At 31.5% G+C, this 21,326-nt stretch overlaps 1 protein-coding gene across 2 annotated transcripts in view; it reads right to left on the minus strand.

The window, feature by feature from the left end:
• Nucleotides 1-21,326, minus strand: part of LOC106614761 (streptococcal hemagglutinin) — a 256,841-nt gene that overhangs the window by 185,906 nt on the left and 49,609 nt on the right. The window contains exon 1 of one of the 2 annotated variants that reach the window (XM_014230661.3): nt 18,128-20,410. The exons of the other annotated variant lie outside the window; for it this stretch is intronic. The gene's annotated coding sequence lies outside the window, so the exon portion shown is untranslated. Of the gene's footprint in view, nt 1-18,127; nt 20,411-21,326 lie in introns of those variants that run through there. 2 annotated transcript variants of the gene reach the window in all.

The raw sequence follows: 21,326 nt of genomic DNA on the forward strand, positions 1-21,326 counted from the left end.
ATACAAACAAAATAAAAAACAATTGCCAACCCTTCTTAAAAATAAAGTCTACAAAAATTATTCTTAAATATTGTTGTTTTGATGTCCTATACTTTCAACTTTCGACTATTTTGACAATATAATTAAATATGAAATATACATGTGGCAACCCTTATTAGACAAAATGTTTGCTGTAAGTATTCTCAAATTCAATTAAATAAAAAATAGCATGTGGGAACTCTTATAAAAAAAATTGCTTTGCAAGCCTAATGGGTATTGCATTATCGCAATTTTTAAGTCAGCTCACTGTTTACATATTGCAAGCTTAAATTTCTTTTTCACACACTTTTTTTGCAGTCAATTGATTTCACGAACTTCTAAAATTAAATTATGAAATTTTCTAATATTTACTATAACAATTCCAAGTCATCATCATTGTACAATCTCGTTAATGGTTGAGTACGTGACTAAACACAAGTTAGCCCACATAAAATTAGATTTCAGCTTTTTTTTTTATACTGTTGAGAAATAAAAGCTGATTTCGCGTTGCAAAGCTTTGAGCAGTATTGATTATCTAAAGGAAATAGTACTCACTGAATATGTATTATACAGTCTATTTTCGTTCTCATACTTCATTCCGAAAATGTCTGTCTAAACTATCTTAAGAAAAAACAAACTAATTAAAATGCTAGTGAGCGTTAGTTGACAAGTCTTTTATAAATGGCAAGCGTTCCTAAGCAAATTGCAGCTGCTGTCAAAGTACTTTTATTATATTTGTGACAACTTTACCAGCAAAATTTACTTTTTATTGTGTGTTTGAGTTATTGATAGCGAATATTTTTTTATAAGTAGAAAAAAACACAGTGGACATTTTCAATTTGGAAATCGGTTAGCAATAGGTGAATGATTCTTATAAGTTTTTATAAAAAATATTTCTTAAGCAACGACAACCACTACCGATTCTTCTCAACAGCCCTTTCTTCAACACTACCGCCTGCCGAATTCAAGTGCTATTAGTTGCATTTCATCATCTTCACAAACACATCAGACCCATCTAAGCTTCAGCAACTAACTATTTACTATTTACTACACGCTGCTTCTAATTCAAACAACAGCTGATTTGAATTAAGGTATTAGCTTAATTATAGCAGCCACTTAATGAAATCGATATTCTATGCAAGTGAGTTAATTAGCTAATGCATACAAAATTCGTTGGAAACAACAACAACAACAAGAATTTACAGCGACAATAACATTACATGGAACGGTAAAACAAGTGTAAGTGTGAGGTGTGTGAATTTCAGACTGCAGTTTATAATATATTAGCGCTAATAGCGAGTGTGCGAGAGTCGCAAGTTTTTTTTTGGGCGTGAACTCGTTTATAGACATACATATGGACTACACATATACACATATCGAGATATATGATATACAAGTGAGTTTTTTAAGTGTCGAGATCTAAACCCGCTCAGCTACAGAAACAAAAATTTTAACAGCTAAGATTTTGAATTACCTTATAATAAATTTTTATTTATTGAGGTAAAACTATATAGTCTCTTAAATGTTGAAAATTAAGTCAGATAAATCAAATGTGCAGGAATGAGAATTAAAAACATTACATATTTCAACAAGATTTTAACAGTAAGTGTATAAACTGCCTCAATAATTGGCTGTTCCATTTAGGAAGGAATATTATGTCAAGCATTTCCCTACAACTAGTGAGTGTAAATCGGGGACAATTTTTCCCGAGTCCAGAGTTTACAGAGGTGCTCGGTGCTCTATTTCTCTCAACGGCGCTAAGTGTATAAAGGAAAACTTAACCTAGAATCCCTTAAATGATTATTAAAAACTTGGCAAAGTATTATATTACCTCGAACCTAAAGAGTTGATTTTATAGTTTCTTTAGTATAGTGTAAATTATATTTAGAACAAAGTAAAGTGTTCAGATCATTACAATAACAGAGATTATGCAAAGAATAATTTCTAATGACCCATAGTGGGTCCTTCGCTAATATGCCTTCACTTAATTGCTGTAATAATGATTTAAATATCTCCTTTGTTATTAAAAGTAAGCGGTTAAGTACTTTTCATTGCTTATCAACCGCACTTTTTTAAACAACTACAGTCAGTCACGATAGTACACATACCAATGAAATATATAAAAAATTATGTTTGAAGCGTTTAACTATTAATCTCAAATCTAATGTGTTTATTTAATTCTAAATAGAAACTTTAAAATAGTTGCATATTAGTATAGTTTAAAAAATCATATATTATATGCTTGCAGAACGATAACTTATCGCATTATAATAAATTGATCACGGAACAGGTTTGCGATAGCAGTTAGCCAGTCCATCATGTCGAGAAAGTCACAAGTAACATGAGCTCACGTGAAACGCTTAATTATTGGGCTTGAATACGACTTCACTACTAACAAATTATTGTAATAAAAATCGTTGCAAACATTGCAGTTAATATAAAATCTAAATTTAAATTTAAAAAATATGCAGGCAATTGTTCAATCCGCTCACAGACATCACGACAACCCATTAATCACAGTATTTTAATAAGTATTGAAACGTGAAGTGCGAAAAAATGCAAGTTGATTTACACAAAGTGCATAAAAACAGAGAAAATTTTAAATTTGCATGTAAATGTGAACTTGTGAAAAGTGGTGCCGAACCACTAGCAATGTGATAAATTAAATTATAACCTGGAATTAAATGTAGAAATGTGTAATTTTGCAAATTGTTGTACTAAAAATAGCAGAGCGTTTCTACTTAGTTGTACTCGTATGAGTTTTAGAACACTTTTTTATTCTATGATTTATATTATTGAATAACAATGCAAGCCAAATTTTGTGAAGATATCTTGTTGAGGACTTGATTTTAATTGGTCAAAGCAACAGCTTCTCGGGGAGAAAAGGAAGTGTGCAAATTTTCAGATCGATACCTCAAAAACTGGAGATTAGTTCGCATTGTATCTATACAGACAGACATGACTAAATCGACTCAGCTCGTCACGCGGATAATTTATATGTTTATTCATAGGATCACCGACGTTTCCCTGTAGGTTTTACAGAGTAGCAAACTTAATATACCCTTATCAGGGTTTCAAAATCTTAAAGTCACAGAATAGTGACATTACTAAAATATAAAATATTTTTATTGTAGGTGAACTGAAGGATAAAATAAAAGGTCATTATAATCAAATAAAAATGTTGCCTACATTTCGGCGCGGAGCAGAAAATTTTACCTAATTTTTATTTTCTGTATAGTCTTTACTTTCAAAGCTTTCCCATACATATGTATTTATTTGATAAAAATTACTAAATTTCGAAAATATATTTAAGGATACTTATTAAGTATAGTGTTACCATATGTGTTTATTATAGTTGAGTGAAAAAGAAAAACAAAAAAGGGCATTTATGTTGTAGTGTGAATCGTGTGTCTTTTGAAACATTATATAGGTATACACATAACATATTATTTATATCAACAGATCATTTCTCATCTGGTATTTACTGTACACAAAGGATTCTCTTAATACCGAAACATGTGGAAAGTTATGAGATATTAGAAGACCTAAAAATTTGTTAACAGATCCACTTAACGTACGTATTTTGTTTGACTGAAGCACTTGAGTATTTCGAAGCGACAAGTAGAGCTCGTGAAAGAGATAATTGACGAAGAAATACAAACAAAAGTGATTGCTCAATAATCTTATTGGCCACATTTGAATTTCTGTGAGAGACTTCTTAAATAAAGTTACTTAGTACATACTCGATCGGTCAACCATCCTAACCACTAACAACTAATAATATCATTATGTTAATATTTTAAGTTACGTTATACGTACTAATTCATTTATATATGCATCAGAAAATGTTATTTAACTTCTATTTTTATCTTAGTAGATATTTTATGAATGTGTTATTATACATACATGTGTGCAAATAAAGTATATATATATATATTATATCTTGAATATATGAGTGAAGTGCATAATAAAAACATGTTATCTATAACTATTTATCTCCATAAACAAACATAATAACGAGTATATAAATAATAAAAGTGAAATAAACGAGTGCCATAAGCAGGCAGGGGTATACCATACAAGTGGGTAAATATTGTCGCAATAAATACAACCTAGCACAATATCTAAATAGTTATAAAGGCTATGAAAAAGTTTTCAAGTGCCCAGAACCTAGCAATTTTTGCCATTTAGGAAAATATAGTGAGATACTATATTTTATTGATAAAATATATACATAAATTTGATATGGAAAACAAATGCATTGCAACTGTTACTACGGAACTGCGCCCCAAAATTTCGAGGAACAGCTGCAACTTCTTGAAGAGCTGAATATATTGATTTAACTTTATAGCTTTCAGTTTAAAAGTTTTTATTTTGTAAAAAATTAACCAAATCGTAAGTTCAAAGTACAAAGTTTCACAAACAAGCCAACTTATAATGACAATATACTAATGAGTTGGCTTAGGCGCTAATTAGCATATATAGCCTAGAACGCTAAACATTTTTATTGACCAAGATAGCTCGTTTAGCAGTTATCAGCAGCAACGCAAACTTAATAAATATTCACAATTAGGTAATATGGGTTGTATAAATACCAATCGGTGCTAACAGCATTATGCTATAATATATACTTATTCAACAACATTTTGTCACAATCTGTGCACATACCTATGTACATATATGATACTAATAAATAGCGAATAAAGTGTGTTTCTACTTGTAATTACGTCCAAATTTAATAGCAGTTTTAGTTATAGCAATCGGAAGTTGTCACAATGTTTGTAACACACAGGAAGGAAAAGTCGGAGACCCTATAAGGTATATATAATATATAAATGATCAGCGTAACGAGCCGAGACGATTCAGCCATGCCGGTCTGTACGAGATATCGATCTGAAAATTTGCACACGTTCTTTTCTCCGCAAGAAGCTGTTCATTTGTCGGAACCGCTGATATCGGACCATTATAGCGTATAGCTATTTTATTTGACAAGATATCTTCAGTAAATTTAAGATATCACATTTATATTATTCATATGCGTATTGTTACAATTTCAATTAATTTTTTGATAAGAATTGTACTATTTAATACACCTGATTATTTTAACAGTATATTAAAATATGATATAATAAGACTTGCACCTAACGCACAAACAAAAATTTTTATATTACAATAATAATTGTAATTTAATAGTAAACGGTCTAGACTCTATATTAAAGTAATAATATGTCCATATATAATAGATATTTAAGTTCGTTGTGTTGCCCGTGTTTATATATATTTTTAGTTATTCCTCAACTAAATTTATTTCCATACGAGTATGCATGAGCCCACATGGAGCTGTATGTTTGTATATGTATTATTAAAATCAGCAGCGCCAATAATATTGACATAACATATTTTATGCAAATTTGTTGTAATTTCTAAGAGTGGGTTGACGAAAAACATATATATACATATATAATTACATAAGTATGTACAAGGAGTTGTATTTATTTACGATGCTCCTTTCATATAAATATATATTTAATTAAAAAAACTATATATGCTTGCTCGATTGCTCTTCTAATTCTCATCTACGAGTATATAGAAACATGCCAATAAATTTTCATTGTAATAATTCATGAGCCATGAATTACCTACACCTATTATGGTGTGCAAAGAACAAAAGTATAAATTAGATTTGCATTTAAAATTATAATTATTTTATTATTCTCACCGCATGCACCGTTTATTTCGTCGTAGTGAAAGGCATTTGTTAAATGCGAAACGGAATAATGTAAACAAAAGTAAAATAATAGAATTTAATTTTATGGAATAGTTTATTATGCAAATATTAGCATTTGTTTACAAACAAAAATATTGATTATTATAAGTAAATAATGAAATTACATGTCACACTGTGGGATAAAATCACGCGTAGATGTTAAAACGCTGGTTAATTACTGCACTGTACTTGAATTGCATGAGAATGGTAAAATATATATATTTTATCAAATTTTTTTTTTTTTGTATTTTTGAAACTTAAGACTTAAAATCAACTATAGTAATTTATAGAAAACAAAAATAAAGTGTTACAGCAACATGTTTCTAAGAAAGAAACATAACACTATTTCGCAGACGTCAGAAGACACCTTACCCTAGGGTTGCACCACAACTGCTGCCCCATTGTTTGTGCATTTGGTATAGTTTATTCTATGCTATTATGATATTCTATAAAGTGTAAATAAATGCGGACTTTGAAAAGTTAAGTAGAACAATCTAATCCTGACCACTATATATATAGTAGGAGAAGTGCCTTGCGACCTATGGTCTCAAGTTATCACAGCGCTTCATTTAACATAGCTGAATAAAAAAGCCTTAGTAAAGCTCCTAGGTTAATGGATGTGATATGTTCTCTCATCTCATCTCATGTCCCGTAAGCCTGACTCTTTATTATTGCAATCAAGGAGTATGCGTTCTGGAGTCTCTGCCTCATGGCCGCAGAACCGATAATGCCAGTACCATGGTTGATTTGTTTAAAACGGACGAGATTGCCTGTAGTGCCGCTTGACAATCACTGAGAATGGCATTACGTTCACCTCTAGAATAATCTTCGCATCACTGAAGTATACTTTATTTTAGAAATAAACCCACAGAAAAATATCGGGAGATGTTAAATCTTAAAAGTGGGCGTATACTCAATGTCAAATCTTTTAGATATCTGATAAACAGGAATTTTTGTATAAATAATGACGTACAGTATACATATTTACAAAATATTTATATATTGTATATACAACATTTAAAAGCATATCATATATAATATTTTTCAGCTTAATCTAATTTTAATAAATATAAATAAAATTATACAAAAAAAGTATTTAATAAAAAAATATTTACAGAATAAAAAAATGTAAAAATAATATATGTATTAATACATATTTTTGGCAATTTATCAGTCGTGGTCCCGCCCACTTTAAATTGAAATAAAAAAGTGTTTCATTATTTATGCATTAATTTAGTTTTTTGCAAACGATGTACTCACTCACATAATTCAATCACATAAATCAATAAAGCGTGACTGATATAACTAAGTAGTTGAAAAAAATATTATAAAAGAGAAAAAATAATAAACATACTAATTAACAAGAAATAAATGGAATTAATGCGTTTAGTAAAAAACATGCGTTTAATGACTATTTTAAAGCAAAAAAAAAATTATTTTATTTAATGATAATATTGCGAATATTTAATGCATTTGAATTATTGCGCTTATTATGGGCTCAAAATTAAATTGAAAAATTAATGATAATATTAAATAAATAATAAAAATATAAGTTTGTTTTGAAATGGATTAAATTAAACTGTATTTTTGACGCAGAAATAACTGAAGACTAGATATCCTACGGTGAAATGTTGAAAAAATGTTTTCTTCAAATAATTAGTGTGAGAGACTAAAATAAGACGATTTTTGTAAATCAAACAAAATTTTTTTTTAAATTTAAGGGTATATTTGAAGATGTTTAAAGAATATACAGTAAAATTTTTGAAGAAAAACGATAAATATTTTTCCGAACAGTTAGAAGATATTGTCCGTACAATGATTAACGGTCGCAAAAACAATCAAAAATTGGCAAAATGGCGGCGTTTTAAAAAAAAAACGGAATTTTACCCAAAATTTTGATCGTTTTTGGTCTGCCAAAATTCGTTTTTTGATCAGACAGACTTTTAAGCAGCTAAATAAGGTAGACAACGGCTAAGTTCATAACAACAATGTAAGAATAAGCACTTCAAGTGCAAATAAACCAAAATCATGTCAGCAAACAAAGTGTCAGACATGCCTTCCCTACATGAGTAAATATATACAAATGTAAGCATGTGTGCATGTGTGTATAACAATAGCGGTCAAAACATAACTTACTGTACTGAATTCTATATTCGCAGTGCATTGTGTTTTCTCACTCACTTATGTACATACTTAAACATATGGTCAATGCTACAACCGAACACCATATATGGTATATAAAATATTTATGTACGTATCTATATATAAATTGAGTGCATTGCTGTTTGATTTGATTCAATTTGAATTTTGATAGTCACGCCGAAATACAATATGTTCGTGCTTCTCTATATGTATATGTATATATATGTGCGGATATATACGTGTGTGTATGTAAATATATGTAGGCTAGACGTTCGCAGCCGTTGCTTAGTGCTTCTGATGACCTTCAACTACTTAACAAAAGCGAAGTAGACAAAGGTATGTGTATGTATGTAAGCATATATTCGCAATCGGACATATGTTTGAGTGTTTATGCGAATATAGGCTTGCAAACACTGTTCAGTGGCCTAATTTAAAGTGAGCGAAAGATTATAAATACACACACAACAACCACGCCAGCTTTGTAGATGCATACATACATACATATGCACACACGTAATAAGTCAATTGTGTTTTAAGTACAAGTGTTCTTAAGTATTCTACATTTGGGCATAAGTTTTTGCAAGTGAGAGGATGTTTTTGTTTTTGTACAGTGAAGATATTTGGCGCGATTTGCCACGCCTATTCGATAAGTGGTACTAGAAAGCGAGAAATAGGAAAGTGTATCGTTGCTATTTTCAAACTGATTTGAATTGTAAATCTCTCTGCTATTCAGCTATTTTTATTCACTCATTTTTCTGTCGAGAATATATTCCTTCACATATTTTATAAATTTTGTTTCCCATCTTGTCATCACATACATAAGTAATAGCTAATATTTCCAAATTCACTGCGAATCGGGACAATACTTTCTTTGACTGCATTTTATTCGCCAATTAAAATTTTTACCATGAACCAATAGTTAGTGTTTATCCGAAAGACTTTAAATAGTTAGGGGTGACATTAAGCAAGTGTCAAAAAATACACACTAAACTGGAAAAACCAGCAAAGCAATAACACATGTTCAACTATGGTATAATATCAAGTCCACTGTGCTTATTTAATAATTAAGAAACAAATAAATTTTGAATGGAAAATTTAGAAATCTAGGGGATTTTTCGTGCGTACTCCAACAACCGAGGCCAACATACAACTACAACTTTTCTCCAGATAAAATATTGTTAGTGTTGTTTAACAAATGCTGGGCAAAAGAGAGCAAACGCTTAATCGATAGTTTCGATTAAAGTCGATAAAAATTAGTACAACGTAAGAAACCAGATGGCATTGAAAGCTATTAAACTTATATACCAAATAATGTATATACAAGTACATTGATATGTTATATTTACGAGTATATTTATTACTAGATCTATGATGCTTCTTGCTAAAAATATTTTAAAATATTTCAGGGGTACACTTAATGTAAAATTAAAAAAAAAAATATCTTTATTTTTTGCATATTTCGCTATTTTATACTTTTAAAAATACCATAGTTAAATTTTAAATGCATAATTGGAATAATTTTTGAGTTATAGGCTTCTAAACTGTAGCCGCTCAGTTCAATCAGCACCATCAGTTTATCTTTAGACGCGTTTCGGCAGGCCAAAAACGTCCAAAATTGGGGAGTATAATTTAACATTTTTTTTACTTAAAGCCGCCATTTTATCAATTTTTGAGTTTATTCTTTTGAGTTTATTAACGCTATACAGGCAATATCTTTTAGGGGAACTGTTGTTAAGATTTCATCTACGGAAAGGCCGTAATAATTGCAGCAGCTGAGGACCTTGTTTTAAACGCCGACGAAGAAAGCGTATTATTTGAAGAATATTTAATTTTTATTTTTCAAAAATGTTATTGTGTATCCTTAAAGCTTAATACATGTTTATTTTTTGCCCTTACAATTTTTAAAAAATTCATAAAGTTGATGTTATTTTTTTTTTACTTCCCAAAACTCACCTGTCACACCAGGTGTGTTCCTTAAATTATTTTAGTATTTTGATAATTTTGTTTTTGATGATTGAATGCGTTTGTCTATTATTATGAAATATACTGAATTAATAATTCGAATAATCACAAGCATATAATCGAGTGCTTTAATGCCTAATCGAACGAAAATTTGTTTAAATCGATTTTGCATCCATCGTGTCTTCACTAGCCATAATTTATAACGTCGTATTAATGCTGAACTGCAGGGCTGTTGCAAATGTGTTCCTAGCACTAACATTATCGCCTCAAAAAGTTTTATTTTTAACTGACCCTCACAACATTTTTAGACGTTGATCTCTAACTCGTACATATGTATAGGTATATCGGTGTTATTCGACAAATAACGAAGTATTCGTTTGAATTTATGTATTTATATAATATTATAGACTTTTTAAGCATTTTAGAAATAAACCACTACCGAATAAAATGTATGATGAAATTGCAAAAGTAAAAGTAAGTTTCAATTCCAAAATTGTCGACTATATTTTGTCGTATTTTATGAGTTTAAATTTTTTTATTTTTTTGAAATATATATTTTAAATTTGTAGTCAAAGAAGACTACGTGCCTTTTGCAACAAACAACAAAACATCACACGACTAATGTAGAATTGAGTATTTAGATTATAAAAAACTTGCTGACACTGTCAGATAAAGCATATCATGTGACGAAACTCAAACAATCATAAAGATATTAGTTGATATTCTTAGAAAGCAATTACGTGCGGTTATTGTGAAAATGTTGGCATGGTTGTGTGACACTTTATTGCAGCAGCAAAAATGCTAACAATTCAAAGTTAAATCGAAAAAGTAAGAGAAAGTTAAAAAATATGGAGGAACACAAAATTAGAACAGATGTTATGAAGACCGAAGGTTTCGATAAGTATTTGATTTATATTAAAGAAGGCTGAAGAAAAAGTGAAATGGCTCTCTCAGATGAAAAAGCATTTATGCATTATTAAGCATTTACTCTTGAGCTATCAGCTCTAAAAATCACAAGTATGAAAGATAAAAGTCGAAAAATATAGCGTAGAAAGACAAAATGTTCTGTGATTGCAAAGTTTTAAGTCGATTTGAACGAAACTTCTTCAACGATGTCAAACGTTATCATCGAAAAGAAATTGAGCGCTTAAATGCAATTGAGTACAACGATCTCCGGTTAGCTCCGGTTTGACCGGCCTGCTTTTGACCTCCACTTTTGGACCAAGCATTAGCCCTAACATGATTTTTTTTAATTACTATATTATGAACTCTGTCGCTAATAATTTTACTGAAATTATAAAATACCACTTATTTACTTGTTTCAAGTTTTTTTAAGCACGATAGCATTAATTTTTTGTTTACGATCTAATTAAAATTTAAACACCGCAAGCCAAGCAATAAAACTAATTAAGTCTGTAGGCAAAAAAATACTGAATTCATTTTTTTTTTTTTCATTTTCGTTTTAAAAGTAAAAAGAACATTCAAATGCATAACCAAACAAGCTTAATTTTTGATTTATTTTTAATTACATTAAACATAATACATATGTACATGCACATGCACACACACTTTATGTGAGCGCAAGTTACTGGTTTGGAAGGGAATAATCAGTTTCGGAGAATGATATGATATGCAGTATGAATTCGACTACAACAACAAACCGTAACAGCAATAAAAATATAATAAAACAAGAAAAAACCTTAATTTCTTTTGCACCGAGCTATAATACTCTTCACAAATAAAAAAATATACCAAAAGAATATAAGGAAATTTATTCCGAACGTTCAGTTTGCTTGGCAGCTATATGCTATAGTGATTCGATCTAAACAATTACTTCGGAGATTGCATCATTGCTTTAGACAATAACCCATGTCAAATTTCGTGCAGATATCTCGTCAAGTAAAAGAGTTTTCCATATAAGCACTTTATTCCGATCGTTCAGTTTGTATCGCCGCTTTATGCTATAGTGCTCCGATATCGGCAGTTGTGACAAATGAAAAAACTGAGGGACTAGTTCGCGTGTAAACAGACAGATAGGACGTGGCTAAACCGACTCAGCTCGTCATGTTGTCATGATCATTTAGATATATATAATATTTTATATTTCCGTTTCCTTCTGTGTGTTACAAACATCGTGGCAAACTTAATTTACGCTGTTCAGGGTATAATAAATCTAGTAGAATCAACCGAGCCATACTTGTATGACAACCAAAACAAACAGAACAATAACAACTACAGCAATAGCAACAAAGTGCTCACTGATATCGACAATGATTTCAATGTCAACGGGTGAATAAAACAGAAATCAGACAGAGATAGGCAACAACAAATGTGCATACATATATACTGTAGATATAGATACATATGTTATTTATATACACAGACACATACATACATATATACATTTGTTTACAATAAAAATGCAAATGCGACGATGACAAAGTAAAATGAGAAAATTTCAAATATTATGCGATAATAATGCAAATTGTGAATACGAATCGGAAAAGTTTAAAAATCTGAAATGCACATTTTAATGTGATAAAAAGCAATTCTTAAATATAAACACTCATTTATATGTAAGCAAGTTATTGATTTTTAAGAAAAGAATAACAAAGACTCTCACGCACACAGGCAATAATTTAGACGCATTCGGTAGCAAAAATTTGCACTACAACAAAAACGTAATACGCCACCGAAATCAATTACTATGAAACAAGCTGCGAACAAAGCTAGCTGTTTTGAGGTGCAACAACGACACACATACTGCATACATACTTGTACATAAAAATATTCGCGTCTCCAAGCGAGTTCAACGAAAATTGCAAATGAATAAGTAAAATAATCGAGCAATGAGCGCAAGAAAGGGGCATAGAAAAAGGCCCACTAAAAGAGGTAAACATAAGACTGTGGTAACATAGCAGACAGGAGTACGCGAAGCTCCACACCTCTACTGTATGTAAGTACAAGTGGACAAGATCGACCCCAAGGTGGCATGAGCTGAAGGGCTGCAGCAACGAGCGCTCTTCATATGTATCATACGCTTGTAGCTCGCGAGAGCAAAAGGGAAAAGTAACCAGCTGATGGTAGGGTTGTTTGTGTTGCAGTTTATTGCTGACAAACATTGCTCTGACACTGACAGCTGTTCATTGACAGTTGCAAATGAGCACGAGAGCGAGAAAGAGCATGAACGGCAGAGCACGCATATAATTGGTGTTCAGGCGATTAAACGCAGGCGCCAGCAAGAGAAAATAAACCAAGTAAAATTAAATGTTAACAACGGCAGCCAGACAATGCATTCAGCTATATATTTACAAACATGAACTTATCGGCTGTTGTGGGTGAAATCGACGTCCATGAAACCGCAGATAAATATCGCGAATGTTACGAATTTCACTTCCCAATGAGGCACATGCACACATATATGTATGTATATATAATGGCAGTGATGTGTTGAGGCGGAGGTTGGAAACGAAGAAGTCTACCATGACACTGCAATTATGGTGCTTTGACATTTAGTCAGTATGAATTACAAAATATGATATTTGCATTTTCTGTTCATGTAACTGCTGGAAGTTAATAATGCCTAGGCAGAGGCAATGTGGTTATTAAAATAACATCACATATTACATATAAAAACTTTGAAGCCACAAACTCAAGCCATAATCTCTCTACCATATTAATACACCCTTGATATTATTTTCGAAACAAGTAAAATATATCTGTAATTCGTCACTTAAGACTTGTGTTGAGATCTTTGATTTCTGTAACCAACAGTTTCAAAAGGTTACTCTACTTCCTTCCTTTTTGAATAGTGATAGCAACAAAATTATTCACGAATCTACAACTGAGAATCGCCACTGCTATTTAGTATGCCCTAAACTGGGTATATTAAGTTTACCATGAAATTTGTGTCACCCAGAAGGAAACGTCGGAGACCCTATAAAATATATGTATACTCGTATATGTATAAATGATCAGAGTCATGAGCTGTGTCGATTTAGTCATGTCCGTCTGTCTGTATAGACGCGAACTAGTCGTTCATTTTGTGAGATATCGCTCTAAAATTTTTCACACCGTCTTACCTTTCAAAGAAGCAACTCATTTGTTAGAATTTATGGTATCGGACCACTATAGCATATAGCTGCCATACAAATTGACAAGATGCCTTCACGAAATTTGGCATGGATTATTGTTCTAGGTAGTGTAGAATTTCAAAAAATCGATTTTTTTTCCTTCATATTTTCAAAGTTTAGCTATTTAAGAATATGTATACGAGAGGATTTTTGAAAATTTTAATTATTTTCGGAGATAAAGACATTTTACTGAGCCGGCCTACAAATTGGTACGGCTGAGTCTAATCGAACAAAAGACTTTACGCGTAACTTTAAATGCGTTTTTTTAGACCAGGCTTTTTCAATACGATACCCACGATTTTCCGAGTTCTACTGAATCCATTTACTTGAATTTTCTGAGAATCTTCTTTATAGACCTTTCTTAAAATAAACTGGTAAAAAAGACGTTTTTTTTTCAAACAGTCGCCATTTTGTCAGAAAATTTTCTTACTTATCCCTAGTTCATACAATTGCGACATCATTGCAGATTGGTAATATTTTTTTTCTTTCATTTCAAATGACTCATGTGCCAATTAGTTGAGACCCCCCACTTCATCAGTTGCCAGTTTTAAAAATTTTTGTTTGTTTTTTAATTTTTTCTATACTCTTGTAACATTAATAAATAACTGATAAAAAATCGATAGTAAAAATATTGGTTGCCTTTTTTTACGACACTTTGAAAATTACCTGAAATTCATGTGTTTAGACTAGAATAGGCAACGTTACAACATTTGATGAACTGTTTTTTCGAACCACTATATTATATAGCTGCCATACAAACTGAACGATCAAAACCAAGTTCTTGGATCTGAACTTCTTTATTTGTGAATGGTATTCTAGCTTCAGTACAACCAAAATTAACGTTTTTTCCATTTTCTATAATGACCTTTCACAGATTTTATATTAAAAAAAGAAGAAAGAAAAAAAATTATTTTCAGTTTTCGCTCAATTACGGTTAGACAGAGGCCTTTCATATGGAATTAGTTTTCACTTAGTATATCAGAAGTTTATAAAGTGACACTTCTTTAAAGTAAAATCTTCTTAATTATCGTAGATAAGTGAGTTAATCCAATTATCTGAATGATCACGTGTTTAAATTTTGGGTCAGAAAATATAAAATAATTTTCTGATAAAAGCGATTTTTACAAAAATATATACATAAGTCTGACCAGTTATCTGGACAGCTTAGTTAAAATGAGAGTCATATATGTATTATGCACACAAAGTGATCACATGCAATTGAATACTTTTTGCGTGAAACGAACGTTTAGGTTGACTGAACGCTGACAACTAAACACCTTTTCAACCTTAGTAAGATTTTTTCACACAACATACCCATATTTGCGAGGCAAATTCGTATATGTACATACAAGAGATTTATAATATGTACCTAAGTAAATGTATATAACCAGTTCCGTTAACGTTTACTTTGCCGTTAAAGTGCTCAATTATTTACACTTAATATAAAAAGAAGCTTAAGTATTTAAATTTGGATTGTGCTTATTTATTATTTCAATTTACGAGGAAATACACCGAAATGCAACATACGCAAAATAAAAACGACTGCATATGACGATCGTTGAAGTATCGCACCAACAACAAACTTGCTGTGTGAATTGGCTGTCGGATTAATGTGATTTGCATGAAATTGTTAATATTTTGTGGAAATATTTCGTAAAATTTATTTATTTACATATCAGTATTTTTTCACTTTCTAAAGTTTGAAAGAGGCGTATTTACTAATGGTGACTTCAAAAGGTTTCTGTTAGCACAATTTTATATTGTGTTAATTTATTACAGGTCAAGAAAGGGTGTAAATTACTAAACTAATTCTTGATCAGTTTCAAGTGAATATTTAGCTATATTGACAAGAGTGAGATTTGTATAATTTAACCAAAGATCTCAATACAAAACCTACATTGCATTTGGATATAATATCTGACATGATACAGTAAACTTTTTTGTGCCATATATTATGTTCGATTTTTAAATAAATATTCTTAATAAATTCCATATACACCCTCGAAGACTATCATTGTGTCATTTCGTCGCTATCGCCGCTCATTAAATATAATATACATATGTATCTCTTTAATTATCAATTAGATTTACCTGGTGTTTAGTTTTTCGGCTAGATGTTCTGTTACTCAACAAATAGATGATCGTACAAATCTTAATCCACCTACAAATAGCATATAGAACCTCTCAGAATGCTTTCGAATTAAAAATATACTACAAAGGTAGCTTTATTGAAAGATCGAAACTTTTAGAAACGATTTTCTAATTTTATTACAAGCTATTGTATCGGCTGTAATTTGAACCCACAAACCACAACTCAGAAAATTCAGAAAAGGAGGTACGTTTCTTTTAAACTCTATTTAAAATAAAATTCCACTTTAGATAATCTTTTGAAAATAAATGAAATCTGCTTCTAACAAGTGTATCATTGTGATAGAAACAAAACAGCAAGGCACGTGGAGCACAATAAACTTGTAATTGACCTCAGGCAAAAGCGATAGAAACAGTGATCAATCATAAAACGGTACATTTGTAGGCTAAATTGACTTTTAAGTAGAAAATCATAACAAATTGTAGATAATTAAATGACTCACTTAGAAACTGAACAGCTATTGTCTTATTCACTGACGACAGTTATAATAGGATTACTAATTGTATCACGTGCACTGAGTCTAAAGTCAAAGCCAAACTGGAAATTTACTAATTCGCAGAAATTACTAGATTTATTTAAAATAAAAGTTATAAATTTACTAAATTACCTTAATTTACTTGATTTCCAGAAGCTAATGTTAAATTATCATAAATCTAGATATTTCGAAACTAGAATTAAACTACAAAACAAAAATAAATAGTAACGCGAACTAGCAACCGAAAATTCCACCATCAAACAAACAAAAATACTACAACAAATTCGAAAAATAATCAACAACCAGTTTTGACGAAACACACATCATCATCAAATATTGAGCGGCACTACTGCTGTTAAGTTAAGACAAACTAGCGGGTCGTCTACATAGTAAGTATACCTATATGAGTTGAAAATGAAAAACATAAAATGTACATTTTTGCATAAAATTCGCCCTTAGGTGAGGTGGCTAGTGACACGGTATATAGTCGAATTTGGAAATGTACTTTTTCGCGAATATTCGTAGACAAGAACAGATAGCGACTGAAACTCAAATTTTGAACAAAAATCAAGTAAAGCATTAAATAAAAAGCAACAGAAAACTAACTGAAATTTTTAAATGTTAACATAAACTTTAGTGGCAAATGGCAAAGAGAACGAATTAGAAATGTCATAATAAAAAAAAAAATAATAAAAAAGATCATCAAACGAGCAGTATACTAAGTGCGAAGTTGGAAATAAAATGAAGCAAAATAAATTAGGAGAGCGAGCAGCAAATGTAAGATACATACATGGTAGACGTATATACATATGTACATAAAAAAGCGCAAAGTTTTGCACAATTCATTTTAACTCCACACGAAAATGTAAGAATGTTGTTAAATTAAGTAGAATTTGGAAGTATTCGTAACCTAAAACTAAAGTAGTATTCGTAACCTAAAAAGTAAAGTAGTAACCGTAAACTAAAACTTCTGTGCTGTGTTCTTTATTTTTCTTTCTGTGGGCTGCTATTCTTGTTTAATTCTCGTTGATGACAAGCATTCTCTGCATAAATATCGGTTTCATCTCAGTTTTTGAGATATCTAGTTGAAATTTCGAAAGCGCACTTTTCTCTCTAAGAAGCTGCTCATTTGTCATCGATCAAATCGATCAAACTTAAATCGTTGTATGGAAAACTTTTTCATTTATCAAGATATATTCACGAAATTCAGCGTGGGTTGATGTACAAGATTAACCCCCGAATAACTTGTTTAGATTGAATCAATTTAGCATATAGCTGTCATGCAAACTGAACGATCAAAATCAAGTTCTTGTATGGAAACCTTTTCATTTGTAGAGGGTATTATATACATATATATATGTATGTATGTATATTAACTTTTTTCTTGTTTTCTTAATTTTTTGTTATTGAAATAGCTATACGTAGTATTTATTTATTTAATATCCTAATCAATTTATAATTAAATATTTGTATGGTCCTACCTTATAAATTAAGAGTTTTAAACCCACGCAGTATTTTTTGCTTCTATAACACGTATTGTTGTCAGGTTTGCGGTGTTTCTATTTCACGTCAAATATATAACACGTTTTTATTCATTTTAATATTTTTTAGAATGCTCACAACTTTTTATAGCCCCCTTGTTTCAAATTTACACTGTTTTTTTAACTTTCTAAACTTTTTTCCACCGTTATACTATTTTTGAAGTATTTTTCGAAATTTATTTGTAATGGATTATCACTTGAAAAATATATATATTTATATATTCAACATTTTCCAAAAGAATTTATATTTTTTTGAACATTTGCTTTTACGGTTTTATAAATTTTTGTAATATATTTTTGTTAACAATTTTCACTTTCATATAAATTTTATGATTAATTTCACTGTTCAATATTAAATACTTGTTGCTATTCCATTGTAATTATGCTGTTTGTTTTGATTATTTGAATATTTAATCATCGTTTATTGGCCTTCAAATTGTATTGCATATTTTATTATATTGCATTGCTTTACATATATATGTGTGTATATGTTTATTATACATCTGCCACTGCAATCTGCCACTACTTATTGCTAACGTTGGCTTTTTAGTTTATATTTGTTGTTTTTTTTTTTTGTATTATTCACGTTATCTGCTTTGATCGCCGCTTCTTGGGTGTTGCAAAAAACGCTTTCTCTCTGCACTTTGCAATGATTTTCACCTCGTTTGCTGAGCACGCGACTTTTTTATTCGATTTTCAACTAACTTTTATTTATGCTTTTGTTTTGTTTGCCACTTTCTTTAAACACACACTCTTTTCATACCGACTTGTTTAGTGTCGCATTCACCTCACTTTCTATATTTTCCATTTTTTTCAATTTTTATATTTTCAAGCTGTATTTCCACTTCAAGTTGTCGGCCGTTTTGTCGATAAAACCGACAACAACAAATTCGAAATACTGTTGACTTGAGGTTGCGCAAAAAACAAAAAACGGCGAGCAACAAACAAATGGTATCTATGAGATACTTTCAAAATGCGAACACGCCAAGCAATAGGTTTTCAACTCGATTTCAGCTTCTATACCTCGCGCGATGAAGCAATACAAAAATTGGGCAATACGATTTTGATACGAGTATGGGTTGGTTGGTTGGTTGGTTACAGCCGTGAGTTGGCTGACTGGTTGCTTGTTTCACTGGTTATTTGCCCGATTTGCCACTTTGCGCTGGCAACTTCTATGCGAACACGAACACAGGCAAACGACGAATTATATACAAACATGTATATTATATATGGATGTGTGTGTGTATAGATATACCATATGTGACTGCGAAATACGCGCGTACACTTGCACCTGTACGCCGCACACACGCACACCAGCGCAGTCACTACTGCTGCTGCCGCGAATAAGAAGAAGCACACTTTTCGTTAACGAATTTTGCGAATATTCGAATATTCGTTGGCGTTGTCGGGCGTTTGACCGCAAATAAATTGTGGTTAATGCTTATTTACTTTCATCACTGCAATTATTTTCATTTTCACTGCATACGCACACACTTACATACACATGTAGATGATATTCTATTGTACAGCAATTTCAAACTTGGATTTCACACTACCTTGCTAATAACTTTTAATAACAAATATATTTTGTTGCTTTTTACTTAACCACAAGCAAAATCTACATACTCGCCAATATACAACGCATTCAATCAGCTAGTCCTCTACGTTCTCTGGTTAAACGAATTGATATAATCGCGCGCAGCACGCTCTCTTCTCGCGCCACTGCTTGAGTAGTATATTTTGTTGGCGGTTCGCGCTCTTCACCACAGCACTTCGCGTACACACGCATTCGCTCACTTCACATATGCGCCCATGTTGTTGTTGCTACTTGGCACACGTATCAAACGACATCGACTTTTCATTACTACACTCGGCTTGCGTGTTGCTGTTGTTATTGGCAAAATTTTGTTGAGATATTTTTTTCATACAACACTTTTGCAAAATCTATTTGCCATACAAATCAGCTCTTGTTGGTTAAAACGAAATCACTTTTCACTGCACCACCTCTTCACTTAAGCGATTGTGCGAGATATTAGTTATAGGAGAAACAACCGTACCGTTCAATATTACACTTAATACGCGTTATAACTATGTGGTCTTATGATTTACTTACGGAGACGGCCGCACACTGAAAGAGTAACTTTTCAACTGAATATTTTCAAGACAGCAGTAATCGCACGGCCAGCGATGAATTTCAACATTGAACGTTGTTGTAATGCGCACGCTGCGTCGCTGCTGTTACTTGCTTTGGTGTTGCTGTTGCTGTTGCTGTTGCTGCTGCCCACTTTGCTACACTCCCACCACTCCCCATTAAACACACACTGTTTACTACCCAGCAACGGCCTTCGGAGCTGCGCTCACTCACTCACTTACTCGCCCATTCGGTTTGTTCGTGCCGTCTATAACGAAAGCGTATGAATAAGTGCGCTCGGCGGTTTGTTGATTCATGGATTTTTCTTCTAACACATAGCGTAGCATTGTTGTTTGCAATTTGACTTTGTGTCTATTAAGCGTTTGTGCGTGTGAATTTGTAAAATTTATTACTCACCGCAGATACTTTGCTCTTAACATCCACTCAACTTTGCTTCGCAACGCACTCAACATATATTTGTATCTTTTTGCGTTCATCTCACTCTCTCTCTTTCTCGCTGCTTTAATTATTTAGATGTAGTTTTGTCATTTCTCTGATTTTAGCATATGCTTTGTTTGGCCTCCGCATCCCTTCAATAAATCAAAACAAAGCGGAATACAATGCCTAATTATTAAGATATTGAATGTGCTCTAACCAGAGAACATTATGAATTTGTAGTAGTGCTCTATATGTTTGCGCCTTCAATGCGCGCTCTCACTACCTATATATATTTTTACTCTCTTTGTAAACATCAGCCGAAATTTTTGTTTATTTATGCTCTACCTTTTTGCCTCGACTTTTCGCAAACATTTCTTAGCTCATATAACAGTTTCGCTTTCCGCAACATCTGGCGATATGTTTCAGCAACATGTTGAGTTGCGAATATTTGCAATAAGCTGTGCAATCTGCTTGCAGAAAGAGACAAAAAGCGTAGATTGTTAACATTTCAAAGTTTTTAAGTCAGAAATGTTCACCTTTATTTAATTAAATAATCCACTTACTGAGCTA

This window comes from Bactrocera oleae, chromosome 4 (assembly GCF_042242935.1).
Source record: "Bactrocera oleae isolate idBacOlea1 chromosome 4, idBacOlea1, whole genome shotgun sequence".
Lineage (NCBI taxonomy): Eukaryota > Metazoa > Arthropoda > Insecta > Diptera > Tephritidae > Bactrocera > Bactrocera oleae.